Below are 16,999 nucleotides of genomic sequence, written 5' to 3'. Positions count from 1 at the left end.
CTCAGGTTTCTAGAAACTTCTAACTCAAACTCACCACTAAAGAAAACTTCAGGGTAGAGTTTATCTTGTCAAACTCATGATGGAACTCCAATTTTCGCAACAAAGAAAAAATGGGATATTTGGGGGACCATAAAAGTCAACAAAAGGGGCTAAGGGGGTGTAAAATATTCCCAACTCATACCCATACCCCTTGGGTACTTAAATTTCATGTTTTTAGGCATTTTAAGATTAATTAGAGACCTATCAAAAGCTAGGAATATTTTAGGATATACTAACAACCTTCAAAATGAAGATAACTCACTAATCCTAATTAGGGTAATTAACCTCAATTACTTACTAATTAGCAAAAGAGGTCACTAATCTAGTTCGACTTAAATCTTTACGTTACACAGTTACTACTAACTATCATGCCGAAATGCATATACAATTCACAAGTATCAAGCAACACTATAAAAACATTGTTACGAAACATTAACATTTATTGACTATAGAATGATACATTCATTCAAACTATAACACAATTAAAATATGAACAATGGGGTTAACATCTCTCATCATATTTAATCCTAGTTTCCACTACTTGTACATAGGGTTCAGTTTCATTTCTCAGTTAGATTCTTCGACTAAAATATCCTACACACTCATTGCACACATTAGTAGCACAAGAAGATCACATGCATATATGTATATATTCCTGCTTTTCTTCTTCTTATTTCTCTTCTCCATAATCAAGTCTTTAGAAGACAAATCTAGTGCAACACAAGAACCTCGTGCAAACTGCCTCACAGTCAGTGCTTTGTCTACACAATCAAGAACTTCTTCACAAACTTCAACCAACTCAATGTCCTGGTGCAAACTGCCTCACGTTCAACGATCTATCTACACGCTCAGGAACTCCCACTCTGATACTACTGATGATGGGCCACACCACCCGTACCAACTAATGATGGGCCACACCACCTGTACCAACTCACAACCAAAAATGCAACAATACGGATATAGAGAGATGAAAAAAATTCTTCATAAACCATCCATTAATACTTGAAATCCATTAGAAGAGATTACATTTGAGGAGCTTACAACACAAGAACTTCTATTTCTTGAACTTCCTTACAAGAGATTACATACAAAGAGCTTCTACTTGAAGATTAGGAAGAGATGCATATATGTATATATATGTATATATCCTCTGTATATTCTTGGATTGATCTTCCTACTTGCTTTAACCCATGCATCTTCTTAAACAAATCAAGCTTGTAGTCCACAGGAATGAACTGCTTCTTCAATTTGTCCACCATGCGATCCCATCTTGTGATCTTCTCCTTTCCTCTTCTATTTCTTTCCAATTGAACCTCTTGCCACCAAATTTTGGCATGGCCTTTCAGTTTGGCCTTTGCAAACTTAACCCTATCTGGGTCCCTGATATCCTCATACTCAAAGTATTCTTCCAGTTCATTGATCCAATTGATCAACTCATCTCGTTTCAGATTTCCTAAAAATACACCCACTTCAATTGTAGGTCTTTTCCCAAACTTAGTAATGGCCCTAAAAATCCTTTCCATTGCATGATTCAGAAGTTCCCCGTCAAATTCCCCTTCTAGTCTAATTTCATCTTCTTCATTGTCATCTTCACTTTCATCACCTGCGGCCATAGTTGCTCCTCTACGGAGCTCCTCCTGCAATGCTTGCACCTGCCTTTGGAGGACTCTAACCTCCTTAGGATTAATAGCTCTGGCCCTTCTACCATGCTCTCTTCATGGAGAAATATTCTTAACTCAAACCTACAACCACACAGTCCTGGTGCAAACTGCCTCACAGTCGGCGCTCTATCTACACACTTAGGAAAACTAGCTCTGATACCACTTGATGGGGACACAACCCAAGAATAGAATGGACACAATAGAAAATGGAAATTGTATTAACTAAAAAAATAAGCTAGTACATTCAGTACAAAGAAAATGAACTTCAAAAAATGCCCTAAGGGCTTACAATAGCATAAATGTGGAGATAATTTCTCCTTTCGATCCCTCCTCTCAAACTCCACTCTGAACTGCCTTTTACAATGCCAGAAATCTCCTTAAATAGACCCCAAAGGGTTAAGGACTAGGAGAACATTCTAGAAAGTGCTAGTAGGCATCCACCGACCAAATAGAAGGTTCTAGAAGCTGCATTAGAAGTCAACACAAATCTACAAGAATTCAAAAATTATAATTGAACTTTCGAGAGGTATAACTTTTGAACCGTAGCTCCGATTGACAAACTGTTTACATTTTTGGAAAGCTCTTGAAGCGCTCTATAGCCCTATGGACCACCTTCACTCATCCCCCATTTTTTGGCCCTTTTCAAGATCATTTAATGCCCCTAACCTAACTTTGAAGCATTCTTAGGAGGTCTCTACAACCCAAAAAACTGCAATAACTTTCAAACCATGGGGTCTTTGACTTGATTCTTTTTCTAGAATGATCTAAATTAAAATTACATTCATCTAGGCAATTTACACCTCCTAGTTCACCAAAATGATGGCTTAATTACATACTCTTATTTTTTTGGGATTTACACGAACACTAATAGTGGAACTGTGAGAGTTGGAACCTTTATTTGACCCAAATGGGTATCCAAAAATGAAAACACATGAAATAGAAACTAAGTCTAAGAATATTTTTTTGGTTGACATAGGATTGCCCTTATACCTTTGGATGCTCCTACATCAGACACCCAGGGTAGATTGAAAAGTGACCCTGTCACTTTATGAATGGTAGAGGAAATCCCAAATGGGAAACCTCAGCTGCTGAAATCCAAGTTGAGTCCTCGATTGGTCGTCCTTTCCTTTGACGAAATACTCTTCATACTACCTATTTTTGGTACTCCTACCCACACAATGATCTAGAATGCCTTCTATCTCCTCCTTCTTAGAAGCAGGAATTGGACATGTGATGTAGGAGCATCCAGAGGTATAAGGGCAACCCTGTGTCATCCAAAAAAAATGTACTTAGACTTAGTTTTTGTTTCATGTCTTTCCAATTTTGGATACCCATTTGGCTCAAATAAAGGTTCCAACTCTCATAGTTCAACTATCAGTGCGTTTGAAAATCCCAAAAAAATAGAAGCATGTATTTGGGCCATCATTTCGGTAAACTAGAAGGTGTGAATTGGCCAGATGAATGTAATCATGATTTAGAGCATTCCAGAAAAAGAATCAGGTCAATAGGCCCCACGGTTTGAAAGTTATTGCAGTTTTTCGAGTTTTGAAGACCTCTTAAGAATGCTTCAAAGTTAGGTTTGGGGCCTTAAATGACCTCAAAAAGGGTCAAAAAATGGGGGATGAGCAAAGCTCATCCATAGCACTATAGAGTACTTTGAGAGCTTTCCGAAAATGTAAACGGTTCATCAATTGGAGCTATGGTTCAAAAGTTATGCCTCCCGAAAGTTCGGCTACCGTTTCTGGATTCTTCTAGATTTGCACCAACTTCTAACGCAGCTTCTGGAACCTTCTATTTTGTCGGTGGATGCCTACTAGCACTTTCTAGAATGTACTCCTAGTCCTTAACCCTCTAGGGTCTATTTAAGGAGATTTCTTGCATTGTAAAAGGCAGTTCGGATTGGAGCTTAAGAGGAGGTGCTAAAAGGAGAAATATTCTCCAGATTTATGCTATTGTAAGCCCGTAGGGCATGTTTTGAAGCTTATTTTCTCTGCACTATTTGTACTAGCTTATTTTCTCAGTTAATATAATTTCCCTTTTCTATTGTGTCCATTCTATTGTTGGGTTGTGTCCCCATCAAGTGGTATCAGAGAGGGTTTTCCTGAGTGTGTAGACAGAGCGCCGACTGTGAGGCAGTTTGCACTAGGACTATGTGGTTGTGCGTTCGAGTTAGAAGATGCCTCCATGAAGAGAGCATGGTGGAAGGGCCAAAGCTATTGATCCTAAGGAGGTTAGAGCCCTCCAGAGATAGGTACAATCATTGCAAGAGGAGCTTCGTAGAGGAGCAAATGTTGCCGTAGATGACAATAGTGAGGATGACAATGAAGAGGAAGTAATGGAAGTTGACGGGGAAGTTCTGAATCCTGTAGAGGAAAGGCTTTTTAGGGCCATTAGTAAGTTTGGGAAAAGACCTACAATTGAAGTGGGTATATTTTCAGGAAATTTGAAACCAGATGAGTTGATCGATTGGATCAATGAACTGGAAGAATACTTTGAGTATGAGGATATAAGGGACCCAAATAGGGTTAAGTTTGCAAAGGCCAAACTGAAAGGCCATGCCAAAATCTGGTGGCAAGAAATTCAACTGGAAAGACTTAGAAGAGGAAAGGAGAAGATCACAAGATGGGATCGAATTGGTGGACAAATTGAAGAAGCAGTTCATTCCTGTGGACTACGAACTTGATCTGTTTAAGAAGATGCATGGGTTAAAGCAAGCAGGAAGATCAGTCCAAGAATATACAGAGGAGTTTTACTGACTCCTGATTAGAGTGGAGCATGCAGAAGCAAATAAGGAGAAGGTTTCTCGTTATATCAATGGGTTGCGACCTAGCATCCAGGAGGAATTAAGTCTGGTAAGAATGGCCAGCGTTGAAGAAGCATACCAGTTTGCCCTACGAGTTGAAGAGAAGCTGAGTAAAAGGTTTGAAGGAAGACAAAGAGGGCATGGTCAAGGAGGAAGGGGAAGCGGTAGATCATCTAGAGGCCACAATGAAACTCAAAAGAAAAATGAAGATGAGGGTACTAGCAGGAACCAGAAGAATGAGGGTTTCAACCGCTCCCATGATCAAGACTTTAGAAATCAAAGAGGAAGAGGTAGAGGACATGGACAAGGAAGAGGAGGCTTCTGTGGTACCTATTTCCATTGCAATGAAGAAGGTCATCATGCCTTTGAATGCCCTCAATGACAAGGAAGGACAGATAGGAGAGCTGAGGGTCAAGCTAGGGTTGCTCATGTGGATGAGGATGCACAATCATCACATTCAGAGGATGCAGAAAGAGGAGAGACCTTAGTAAATGAAAGAGTCCTACTAAGTGGTGAGAATGAACCAGGACAATGGAGGGGTTTTTTCCGTACCAGATGCAAGTGTGAGGATAAATGTTGTGATGTGATCATTGATGGTCGTAGCACTGATAACTTGGTATCAAAAGAGATGGTCTCTAAGCTGAAGCTCAAGAGGGAGAAACATCCCTAGCCCTATTGGATTTCTTAGGTAAAAGATGATCATAAGGTCCTGGTAAGTGAACAATGTTTAGTAAAATTCAAAATTGGGAGTTACCATGGTGAAGTTCTCTGTGATGTTATTTTGATGGATGTTTGCCATCTATTGTTGGGTAGACCATGGCAGTTTGATAGACATGCAATACATGATGGACATGCAAACACATACTCTCTGACAAAGGATGGAGTTTGCCACAAATTGAAGCCCATGAAAAAGGAAGGTGAAAAGGTATGTAGCAGTGCTAGGATTTGTCTTGTTGATGGAAGGAAGTTTTTAGATGGCATGAAACATCAGCGTATGTGCTATGCTTTGATTCCTAGGAAAGATAAAGAAGGTAGTAGTGAACTACCATTTGAAGTTTATGATTTACTATGGGAATTTGGAGATATTATCTCTGATAATGTTCCAGATGGATTGCCTCCAGTAAGGCAAATCAATCATCAGATAGATCTGATTCCAGGAGCTATATTTCCTAACAAGGTTGCTCACACGATGACTCCTACTGAAATAGAGGAGCTAAATAGACAGGTTCAGGAGCTATTGAGGAAGGGCTTGATTCGAGAGAGCTTGAGTCCATGTGCAGTACCTGCAGTACTCGCACCAAAGAAGGATGGAGAGTGGAGGATGTGTACAAATTCTTGAGCTATAAATAGGATAACCATCAAGTACCGGTTTCCTTTGCCAAGGATGGATGATCTTATGGACTGCTTGAGTGGAGCTCAGTACTTCACAAAGATAGATCTGAAGAGTGGCTATCATCAGATATGGATTCATGAAGGAGATGAGTGGAAAATAGCCTTCAAGACCAAGGAGGGTCTTTATGAGTGGTTAGTCATGCCCTTTGGATTGACGAACGCCCCAAGCACCTTCATGCGGCTCATGAATGAGGTACTTAAGAAGTTCTTGGGAAAAAATTTTATTGTCTATTTGGATGATATTTTAATTTTCAGCAAGACTTTGGAAGAACATTTACTGCATATTCATAGTGTCCTTGAAAGGCTAAGGCAAGAGAAACTGTTAATTAATCTAAAGAAGTTTGTCTTTGCAAAAAGGGAGTTAGTCTATTTGGGATTTGTTATATCACTTGAAGGTCTCAAAATGGATCCAGAGAAGGTAAAAGCCATCTTGGAATGGCCTACTCCAAGGTCTTCTACTGAGGTGAGATCATTTCATGTTCTGGTTAGTTTTTACAGGAAGTTTATTAAGAATTTTAGTGGCATATGTGCACCTCTAACTGATGCAATAAGAGAGGATAGAAAAGAGTTCAAATGGACTGCAGCAGCTGCGAGAAGTTTTGAATTGCTAAAGAATAAGGTGAATAAATAGCTTGTGTTGGTACTTCAAGATTTTAGAAAAGTATTCCAGGTGGATTATGATGCTAGTGGTAGTGCTATTGGGGTTGTATTAAGCCAAGAAGGTAAGCCTATTGCATATTTTAGTGAAAAATTGAATGATGCAAAAAAGAAGTATTCTGTTTATGATCAAGAGTTCTATGCAATAGTTCAGGCCTTAAAGAAATGGAGGCATTATTTATTGCCAAAAGAATTTGTTTTGTATACTGATCATCAGGCATTGCAGTACCTAAATAGCCAAGGTAAATTGAATCAGAGGCATATGAAGTGGGTAGAATTCTTGCAGAGTTATACATTTGTGTTGAAGCATAGAAGTGGAAAATCTAACAGGATTGCAGATGCATTAAGTAGGAGACAGCTGTTGCTTACAACAATGCAGGTTGAAGTAGTTGGGTTTGATGAACTCAAGAATTTTTACCCCGAGGATCCTGATTTTGCTAAAGCATGGAAAGCTTGTAAAGAACCTGTTGCTATAGATAGAACCAAGTGGTTAGACTATTTGATTCAGGATGGCATGTTGTTCAAAGGTAGTCAATTGTGCATTCCAAGGAGTTCCATGAGGGAAAATTTGATTAAGGAGAAACACAGTGGAGGGGTGGCAGGACATTTTGGTCGGGATAAGACCATTGCCATTCTTAGAGAACATTATTTTTGGCCTCAAATTACATAGGATGTGAAGAAGTTTGTACAGAGTTGCCAGGTTTGTCAAGTTGCCAAGGGGTTTAGTCAAAATACTAGCCTATATCAGCCATTGCCTGTTCCATCAAGGCCATGGGAGGACATAAGTAAGGATTTTGTTCTTGGATTGCCAAGGAAACAAAGGGGTAATGACTCAGTATTCGTGGTGGTTGTTAGGTTCTCCAAAATGGCACATTTCATTCCATGCCACAAAACTCATGATGCTGTCCATATTGCAGACTTGTTTTTCAAAGAGGTGGTAAGACTACATGGTCTTCCAAGGAGTATAGTTTTTGACCGAGATACTAAATTTGTGGGGTATTTCTGGAGGACATTGTGGAAGAAGTTGAGAACAGACTTGAAATTTAGTTCCACACATCACCCACAAACTGATGGTCAAACAGAAGTGGTAAATAGAAGTTTGGGCAATTTGCTAAGATGTTTAGTTGGGGATAAGCCCAAGGGATGGGATTTGATTCTACCACAGGCAGAGTTTTCTTATAATAACTCTATAAATAGGAGTACTGGAAAATCACCATTTCAAATTGTATATGGGAATAGTCCAAGGACTGCACCAGAATTGAGGAAGATAGAACAAGGGGAGAGGACAAGTGCTGAAGCTGAGGAATTTGCTGAACACATCAAGCATCTACATGACGAGGTTCAAGCACACATTATCAAGATGAATCAAGAGTATAAAGCTAGGGCTGATCAAAGGAGAAGACATAAGGAATTCCAAGTAGGGGATCTAGTCATGGTGCACTTACGAAAAGAAAGATTTCTAGTTGGTACTTACAACAAGCTAAAAATGAAGAAATTTGGCCCCTGCAAAGTTTTGAAGAAACATGACTCAGGAAATGCATATGAGGTGGAGCTGCCAGATGGTATTCACATTTCTCCCATTTTCAACATTACAGATTTAACAGAGTATCATGATGATGGTGCAGATGAGGAGCTGGTTTTAGAGCCATGTCCAATTCCTACTTCTAAGAAGGAGGAGATAGAAGACATTCTAGATCATCGTGTGGTTAGGAGTACCAAAAATAGGCAGTATGAAGAGTATTTTGTCAAATGGAAAGGACGGCCGATCGAGGACTCAACTTGAATTTCAGCAGCTGAGGTTTCCCATTTGGGATTTCCTCTACCATCCATAAATTGACAAGGTCACTTTTCAATCTACCCTAGGTGTCTGATGCAGGAGCATCCAGAGATATAAGGGCAATCCTATGTCACCCAAAAAAAAATGTACTTAGACTTAGTTTTTGTTTCATGTCTTTACATTTTTGGATACCCATTTGGCTCAAATAATGGTTCCAACTCTCATAGTTCAACTATCAGTACATTTGAAAATCTCAAAAAAATAGGAGCATGTATTTGGGCCATCATTTCGATAAACTAGAAGGTGTGAATTGGCCAGATGAATGTAATCATGATTTAGAGCATTCCAAAAAAAGAATCAAGTCAATAGGCCCTACGGTTTGAATGTTATTGTAGTTTTTCAGGTTTTGGAGACCTCTTAAGAATGCTTCAAAGTTAGGTTTGGGGCATTAAATGACCTTGAAAAGGGTCAAAAAATGGGGCACGAGCAAAGCTCATCCTTAGGGCTATAGAGCGGTTCGAGAGCTTTCCGAAAATGTAAACAGTTCATCAATCGGAGCTACGATTCAAAAGTTATGCCTCCGAGAAGTTCGGCTATCGTTTTTGGATTCTTCTAGATTTGCATCGACTTCTAACGCAGCTTCTGGAACCTTCTATTTTGTCGGTGGATGCCTACTAGCACTTTCTAGAATGTACTTCTAGTCCTTAACCCTTTGAGGTCTATTTAAGGAGATTTCTGGCATTGTAAAAGGCAGTTCGGATTGGAGCTTGAGAGGAGGTGCTAAAAGGAGAAATATTCTCCAGATTTATGCTATTGTAAGCCCGTAGGGCATGTTTTGAAGTTTATTTTCTCTGCACTATTTGTACTAGCTTATTTTCTTAGTTAATATAATTTCCCTTTTCTATTGTGTCCATTCTGTTGTTGGGTTGTGTCCCCATCAACATGGCTCTAACACCAGCTCCTCATCTGCACCATCATCATGATACTCTATTAAATCTGCAATGTTGAAAATAGGAGAAATATGAACACCATCTGGAAGCTCCACCTCGTATGCATTACCTGAGTCATGTTTCTTCAAAATTTTGCAGGGGCCAAATTTCATCATTTTCAACTTGTTGTAAGTACCGGCTAGAAATATTTCTTTTCATAAGTGCACCATGACTAGATACCCTTCTTGGAATTCCTTATGTCTTCTCCTTTGATCAGCCCTAGCTTTATACTCTTGATTCATCTTGGTAATGTGTGCTTGAACCTCCTCATGTATATCCTTGATATGTTCAACAAATTCCTCAACTTCATCACTTGTCCTCTCCCCTTGTTCTATCTTCCTCAATTCTGGTGCAGTCCTTGGGCTATTCCCATATACAATTTGGAATGGTGATTTTCCAGTACTCCTATTTATAGAGTTATTGTAAGAAAACTCTGCTTGTGGTAGAATCAAATCTCATCCCTTGGGCTTATCCCCAACTAAACATCTCAGCAAATTGCCCAAACTTCTGTTTACCACTTCTGTTTGGCCATCAGTTTGTGGGTGATGGGTGGAACTGAATTTTAGGTCTGTTCTCAACTTCTTCCACAATGTCCTCCAAAAATACCCCACAAATTTAGTATCTCTATCAGAAACTATGCTCCTTGGAAGACCATGTAGTCTTACCACCTATTTGAAAAACAAGTCTGCAATATGGACAACATCATGAGTTTTGTGGCATGGAATGAAATGAGCCATTTTGGAGAACCTATCAACCACCATGAATACTGAGTCATTACTCCTTTGTGTCCTTGGCAATCCAAGAACAAAATCCATACTTATGTCCTCCCATGGCCTTGATGGAATAGGCAATGGTTGATATAGGCCAGTATTGTGTCTAAACCCCTTCACAACTTGACAAACCTGGCAAATCTGTACAAACTTCTTCACATCCTGTGAAATTTGAGGCCAAAAATAATGTTCTCTAAGAATGGCAATGGTCTTATCCCGACCAAAATGTCCTGCCATCCCTCCACTGTGTTTCTCCTTAATCAGATTTTCCCTCATGGAACTCCTTGGAATGCACAATTGACTACCCTTGAACAACATGCCATCCTGAACCAAATAGTCTAACCACTTGGTTCTATCTACAGCAACAGGTTCTTTACAAGCTTTCCATGCTTCAGAAAAATTAGGATCCTCAGGGTACAATTTCTTCAATTCATCAAACCCAACTACTTCAACCTGCATTACTGTAAGCAAAAACTGTCTCCTACTTAGTGCATCTGCAACCCTGTTAGATTTTCCACTTCTATGCTTCAACACAAATGTATAACTCTGCAAGAACTCTATTCACTTCATATGCCTCTGATTCAATTTACCTTGGCTATTTAGGTACTGTAATGCCTGATGATCAGTATACAAAACAAATTCCTTCGGCAATAAATAATGCCTCCATTTCTTTAAGGCCTAAAATATTGTATAGAACTCTTGATAATAAATAGAATACTTCTTCTTTGCATCATTCAATTTTTCACTAAAATATGCAATAGGCTTACCTTCTTGGCTTAATACAGCCCCAATAGTGCCGCCACTGGCATCAGAATCCACCTGGAAAACCTTTCTAAAATCTGGAAGTGCCAACATAGGTTGTTTTGTTACCTTCTTCTTTAGCAATTCAAAACTTCTCGCAGCTGCTACAGTCCATTTGAACTCTTTTCTATCCCCTCTTATTGTATCATTTAGGGGTGCACATATGCCACTGAAATTCTTAATAAACTTCTTATAAAAACTAACAAGACCATGAAATGATCTTACCTCAGTAGCAGACCTTGGAGTAGGCCATTCCAAGATGGCTTTTACCTTCTCTGGATCCATTTTGAGACCTTCGGGTGATATAACAAACCCCAAATAGACTAACTCCCTTTTTGCAAAGATACTCTTCTTCAGATTAATTAACAATTTCTCTTCCCTTAGCCTTTCAAGGACACTACGAATATGCAATAAATGTTCTTCCAAAGTCTTGCTGAAAATTAAAATATCATCCAAATAAATAATAACAAATTTTCCCAAGATTTTCTTAAGTACCTCATTCATGAGCCACATGAAGGTGCTTGGGGCATTCGTTAATCCAAAGGGCATGACTAACCACTCATAAAGACCCTCCTTGGTCTTGAAGGCCATTTTCCACTCATCTCCTTCTCAAATCTATATCTGATGATAGCCACTCTTGAGATCTATCTTTGTGAAGTACTGAGCTCCACTCAAGCAGTCGATAAGATCATCCGTCCTTGGCAAAGGAAATTGGTACTTGATGGATATCTTGTTTATAGCTCTAGAATCTGTACACATCCTCCACTCTCCATCCTTCTTTGGTGTGAGTACTATAGGTACTTCACATGGACTTAGACTCTCTCGAATCAAGCCCTTCCTCAATAGCTCCTAAACCTATCTATTTAGCTCCTCTATTTCAGTAGGAGTCATCCTGTGAGCAGCCTTGTTAGGCAAACTAGCTCTTGGAATTAGATCTATCTAATGACTAATTTGCCTTACTGGTGGTAATCCATCTGGAACATTATTAGAGATAATATCTCCAAATTCCCCTAGTAAATCTGAAACTTCAAGTGGTATTTCACTACTACCTTCTTTATCTTTCCTAGGAATCAAAGCATAGTACATATGCTAATGTTTCATGCCATCTAAAAACATCCTTCTATCAACAAGACAAATCTTAGCACTGCTACATACCTTTTCACATTCCTTTTTTATGGGCTTCAATTTATGGAAAACTCCATCCTTTGTCAGAGAGCATGTGTTTGCATACCCACCATGTACTGCATGTCTATCAAACTGCCATGGTCTACCCAACAATAGATGGCAAACATCCATCGGAATAACATCACAGAGAACTTCATCATGGTAACTCTCAATTTTGAATTTCACTAAACATTGTTCACTTACTAGGACCTTATGATCATCTTTTACCCAAGCAATCCAATAGGGCTAGGGATGTTTCTCCCTCTTGAGCTTTAGCTTAGAGACCATCTCACAACATTTATCCTCATACTTGCATCTGGTATGGAACAAACTCCTCCATTGTCCTGGTTCAATCTCACCACTTAGTAGGACTCTTTCATTTACCAAGGTCTCTCCTCTTTCTACATCCTCTAAATGTGATGATTGTACATCTTTATCCACATGAGCAACCCTAACTTGGCCCTCAGCTCTCCTATCTGTCCTTCCTTGTCATTGAGGGCATTCAAAGGCATGATGATCTTCTTCATTACAATGGAAATAGGTACCATGGAAGCCTCATCTTCCTTGTCCACATCCTCTACCTCTTCCTCTCTAGTTTCCAAAGTCTTGATCATGGGAGTGGTTGAAACCCTCATTCCTCTAGTTCCTACTAGTACCCACATCTTCATTTTTCTTTTGGGTTTCATTGTGGCCTCCAGATGATCTACCGCTTCCCCTTCCTACTTGACCACACCCTCTTTATCTTCCTTCAAACCTTTTATTCAGCTTCTCTTCAACTCGTAGGGAAAACTGGTATGCCTCTTCAATGCTAGTCATTCTTACCAGACTTAATTCCTCCTGGATGCTAGGTCACAACCCACTGATATAACAAGAAACCTTATCCTTATTTGCTTCTGCATGCCCTGCTCTAATCAAGGGTCGATAAAATTCCTCTGTATATTCTTGGACTAATCTTCCTGCTTGCTTTAACCCATGCATCTTCTTAAACAAATCAAGCTCATAGTCCATAGGAATGAATTGCTTCTTCAATTTATCCACCATGCGATCCCATCTTGTGATCTTCTCCTTTTCTCTTCTATTTCTTTCCAATTGAACCTCTTGCCACTAGATTTGGCATGGCCTTTTAGTTTGGCCTTTGCAAAATTAACCCTATCTAGGTCCCTGATATCCTCATACTCAAAGTATTCTTCCAGTTCATTGATCCAATCGATCAACTCATCTGGTTTCAGATTTCCTAAAAATACACCAACTTCAATTGTAGGTCTTTTCCCAAACTTAGTAATGGCCCTGAAAAGCCTTTCCTCTGCATGATTCAGAACTTCCGTGTAAAATTCCCCTTCTGGTCCAATTTCATCTTCTTCATTTTCATCTTCACTTTCATCACATGCGGCCACAGTTGCTCCTCTACGGAGCTCCTCCTGCAATTCTTGCACCTACCTTTGGAGGGCTCCAACCTCCTTAGGATTAATAGCTTTGGCTCTTTTTCCATGCTCTCTTCATGGAGGCATCTTCTTAACTCAAACCCACAACCACATAGTCCTGGTGCAAATTGCCTCACAGTCGGTGCTCTATCTACACACTCAGGAAAACCAGCTCTGATACCACTTGATGGGGAAACAACTCAAGAATAGAATGGACACAATAGAAATGGGAAATTGTATTAACTAAAAAATAAGCTAGTACATTTAGTACAGAGAAAATGAACTTCAAAACATGCCCTAAGGGCTTACAATAGCATAAATGTGGAGATAATTTCTCCTTTCAGTCCCTCCTCTCAAACTCCACTCCAAACTGCCTTTTACAATGCCAGAAATCTCCTTAAATAGACCCTGAAGGGTTAAGGACTAGGAGAACATTCTAGAAAGTGCTAGTAGGCATCCATCGACCAAATAGAAGGTTCCAAAAGCTAGGTTAGAAGTTGATGCATATCTAGAAGAATCCATAAATGGTAACCGAACTTTCGGGAGGCATAACTTTTGAACCGTAGCTCCAATTGATGAATCGTTTACATTTTTGGAAAGCTCTTAAAGTTCTCTATAGCCCTATGAACTAGATTCACTCATCCCCCACTTTTTGGCCCTTTTTGAGGTCATTTAATGCCCCTAAACTGACTTTGAAGCATTCTTAGGAGGTTTCCACAACCTGAAAAATTGCAATAACTTTCAAACCATGGGGCCTTTTGACTTGATTCTTTTTTTGGAATGCTCTAAATTACAATTACATTTATCTAGCCAATTTACACCTCCTAGTTCACCAAAATGATGGCTCAATTACATACTCCTATTTTTTTGGGATTTACACGAACACTGATAGTGGAACTGTGAGAGTTGGAACCTTTATTTGACCCAAATGGGTATCCAAAAATGAAAACACATGAAACAGAAACTAAGTCTAAGTATTTTTTTTGGTTGACACAATATTTCCCTTATACCTCTGGATCCTCCTGCATCAAACTATCATGTCAAAATGCATATACAATTCACAAGTGTCAAGAAACACTATAAAAACATTGTTACGAAACATTAACATTTATTGACTATAGAATGATACATTCATTCAAACCACAACACAATTAAAATATGAACAATGGGGTTAACATCCCTCATTAGATTTAACCCTAGTTTCCACTACTTGTACATAGGGTTTAATTTCATTTCTTAGTTAGATTCCTTGACTAAAATATCCTACACGCTCATTGCACACATTAGTAGCACAAGAAGATCACATGCATATATGTATATACATATCAGGGGAATCACATAAATTAAAACATCTATCTTTCAAATAAATTAACTACTTATTTCATTTCTACTCACATTTAATCATTATAACTCACCAAATCAACATAACATAACTTATCCATTAATCTAGATTAAAATACTAGAATAATCATCATTAGGCATGCATGTACCTAATCATCATAATGACACCAAATTAAAAAATACTGAACTATCTAAAGCATAAAACTTAATCATCAAGGTATCAAATCAACACCCTTATCATCAAGTGAAAATACTTCACATCATCATTAGCAAAATTTTAATGTCTTTAATAGTCGAGATAATGTAGCAATTCTTGAATCACTAAGTATTAAAACATGGATATAAGAACTACTATATATTTCATTAAGACATTCACAAATAACATTACTTCATAACCATTTCAATCCCCTATAATGGCTTTAATAGAGAATTCATATTTTGTAATTACTTACAAGGAGGGTCCTTACATTTTTCTAGCTAACTTTTCCAAAGGATGGAAATTCATTCTGTACATACAAAAATATACAAATCAAAATTGCACCAAATTTACATTGTGCTCCCTTAGTTCTCCTTATAGCTCCTAAGTTCTCATTGATTTTCTACAATTGTAATTCTACTAGGTCATAGGTATGATCCTTTTTAACTAGTTTGTAGCCAACATCTACTGCAATGCATGGAATACTATTGAGTCTACTAGATTGATTAAACCTATGGGAAATGACTCTAATAGAAAAATGAACAAGAGGGTCCTTAATAGTATCTATGGTCATGCCTCTCTTGTTCCATTTGGCTCCTATATTTTTCTCAATTGCTTCCTTGGAGTCACTTCTGAGGGTTTTGCACAGATCTAGAGTTTGATAACCTATTAGCCTATGAACAATCCTCTTTGTTATTTTAATTGGGCCATCTTCTAACCATAAACTTCCATCATGAATCGTACTCAACACTAGTCTAATCCATTCAGTTTTAAAGATAGTGGGGAACTCTAGGGCATGAGTTAAACCCTTCTTCTCAATGATTTGATATTTTTCCTTCAAGACCCCATTTTCACATAACCTATCATAGTCTTCTCTCATCTCCATGTCTCCAATGGCTCCTATCTTATAGTTATAGCATCTCCTACCATCTTGCACCATTAATACCTTAGGAGGAATTATAGATAGGGCTCTGACTGGGTCATTTTTATATGCAACTTCAGCGATAGGTCAAAAGTCAAGTTGCTTCACTTCATTGGACACTAATTAGACTTCAAACAGCTCTTTCTCCTAGGGTTTCCTAGAATTGGAGCCCATTTCTTCTATCTAGGGTTTAAACAGAAAGAAATTTGGAACTGCATAGCTTGGCACTAGTATAAATACCTTGAAATTGATGAAACTAAGCTGAATCTATGTAAAAAATTTCTCAAATGCTTTGAACACTATTTGGAAATGGTTTAGCTCTCTTCTTCATCTTTTCTCTTTGTTCATGATGATTTAAAATGATTCAAAATGTGATCATATACCCTTATTTCATAGCATTTAATGCTTAGTACATTTACAACTATCCACTTGGCTTCTTAAGAATTTCTGCATTATTCAGCTTCCATTACCAACTTGGCTCCAACTAACCACTCAACAACACTTGTGAAAACTTTAACTTTACATCTTTATTTATGTTGATCTCTTCTTTTCAGTACTTTCTTGTCTTGGGACTAATGTATGATAGAGCTTTGTATATTAGTCCCTCATACCTTATTTTGCTTAGTTGGATGAAGTTTGACCACTTGACCTTTTGGGTGAAATGATCCCTTCATTGGATGTGTTGCTTCCATCTTTCTTCTTCCATGTTTTTCTCATTTCTCCCCTGATGTGTTCAACATTTACCTTCTCTTTTCCTTTGTTGAACTTTGAATTGGGTGCCTTTGACCTTGTTAGGTAGTTCCTACTAATGTTTCTAGTCTTCAAACAACTTAAGTGTGTAGTTTGGCTGAGCCATCTACTATAGTTTCCACTAAAATGTGTTCTTATATAATTTTGTGGGATGTGTCCATATTCTTGATAGTAGTGATATCTTATCCTAGTGTTGTAGTCCCAATTGTAGTGTTGTTCATGATTATTTGCCCTTTTTGGTTGATTAGGTGTCCACATAGGCTTTGATCTACACTCAAAAGCTCTATGTCCATACTTCTTGTAACTATAGTAGTGA

This window comes from Cupressus sempervirens, chromosome 11 (genome assembly GCF_028749045.1).
Source record: "Cupressus sempervirens isolate cs-2001-9-10 chromosome 11, ASM2874904v1, whole genome shotgun sequence".
NCBI classification, from domain to species: domain Eukaryota; kingdom Viridiplantae; phylum Streptophyta; class Pinopsida; order Cupressales; family Cupressaceae; genus Cupressus; species Cupressus sempervirens.
Note: the sequence above shows the minus strand (reverse complement) of the source record.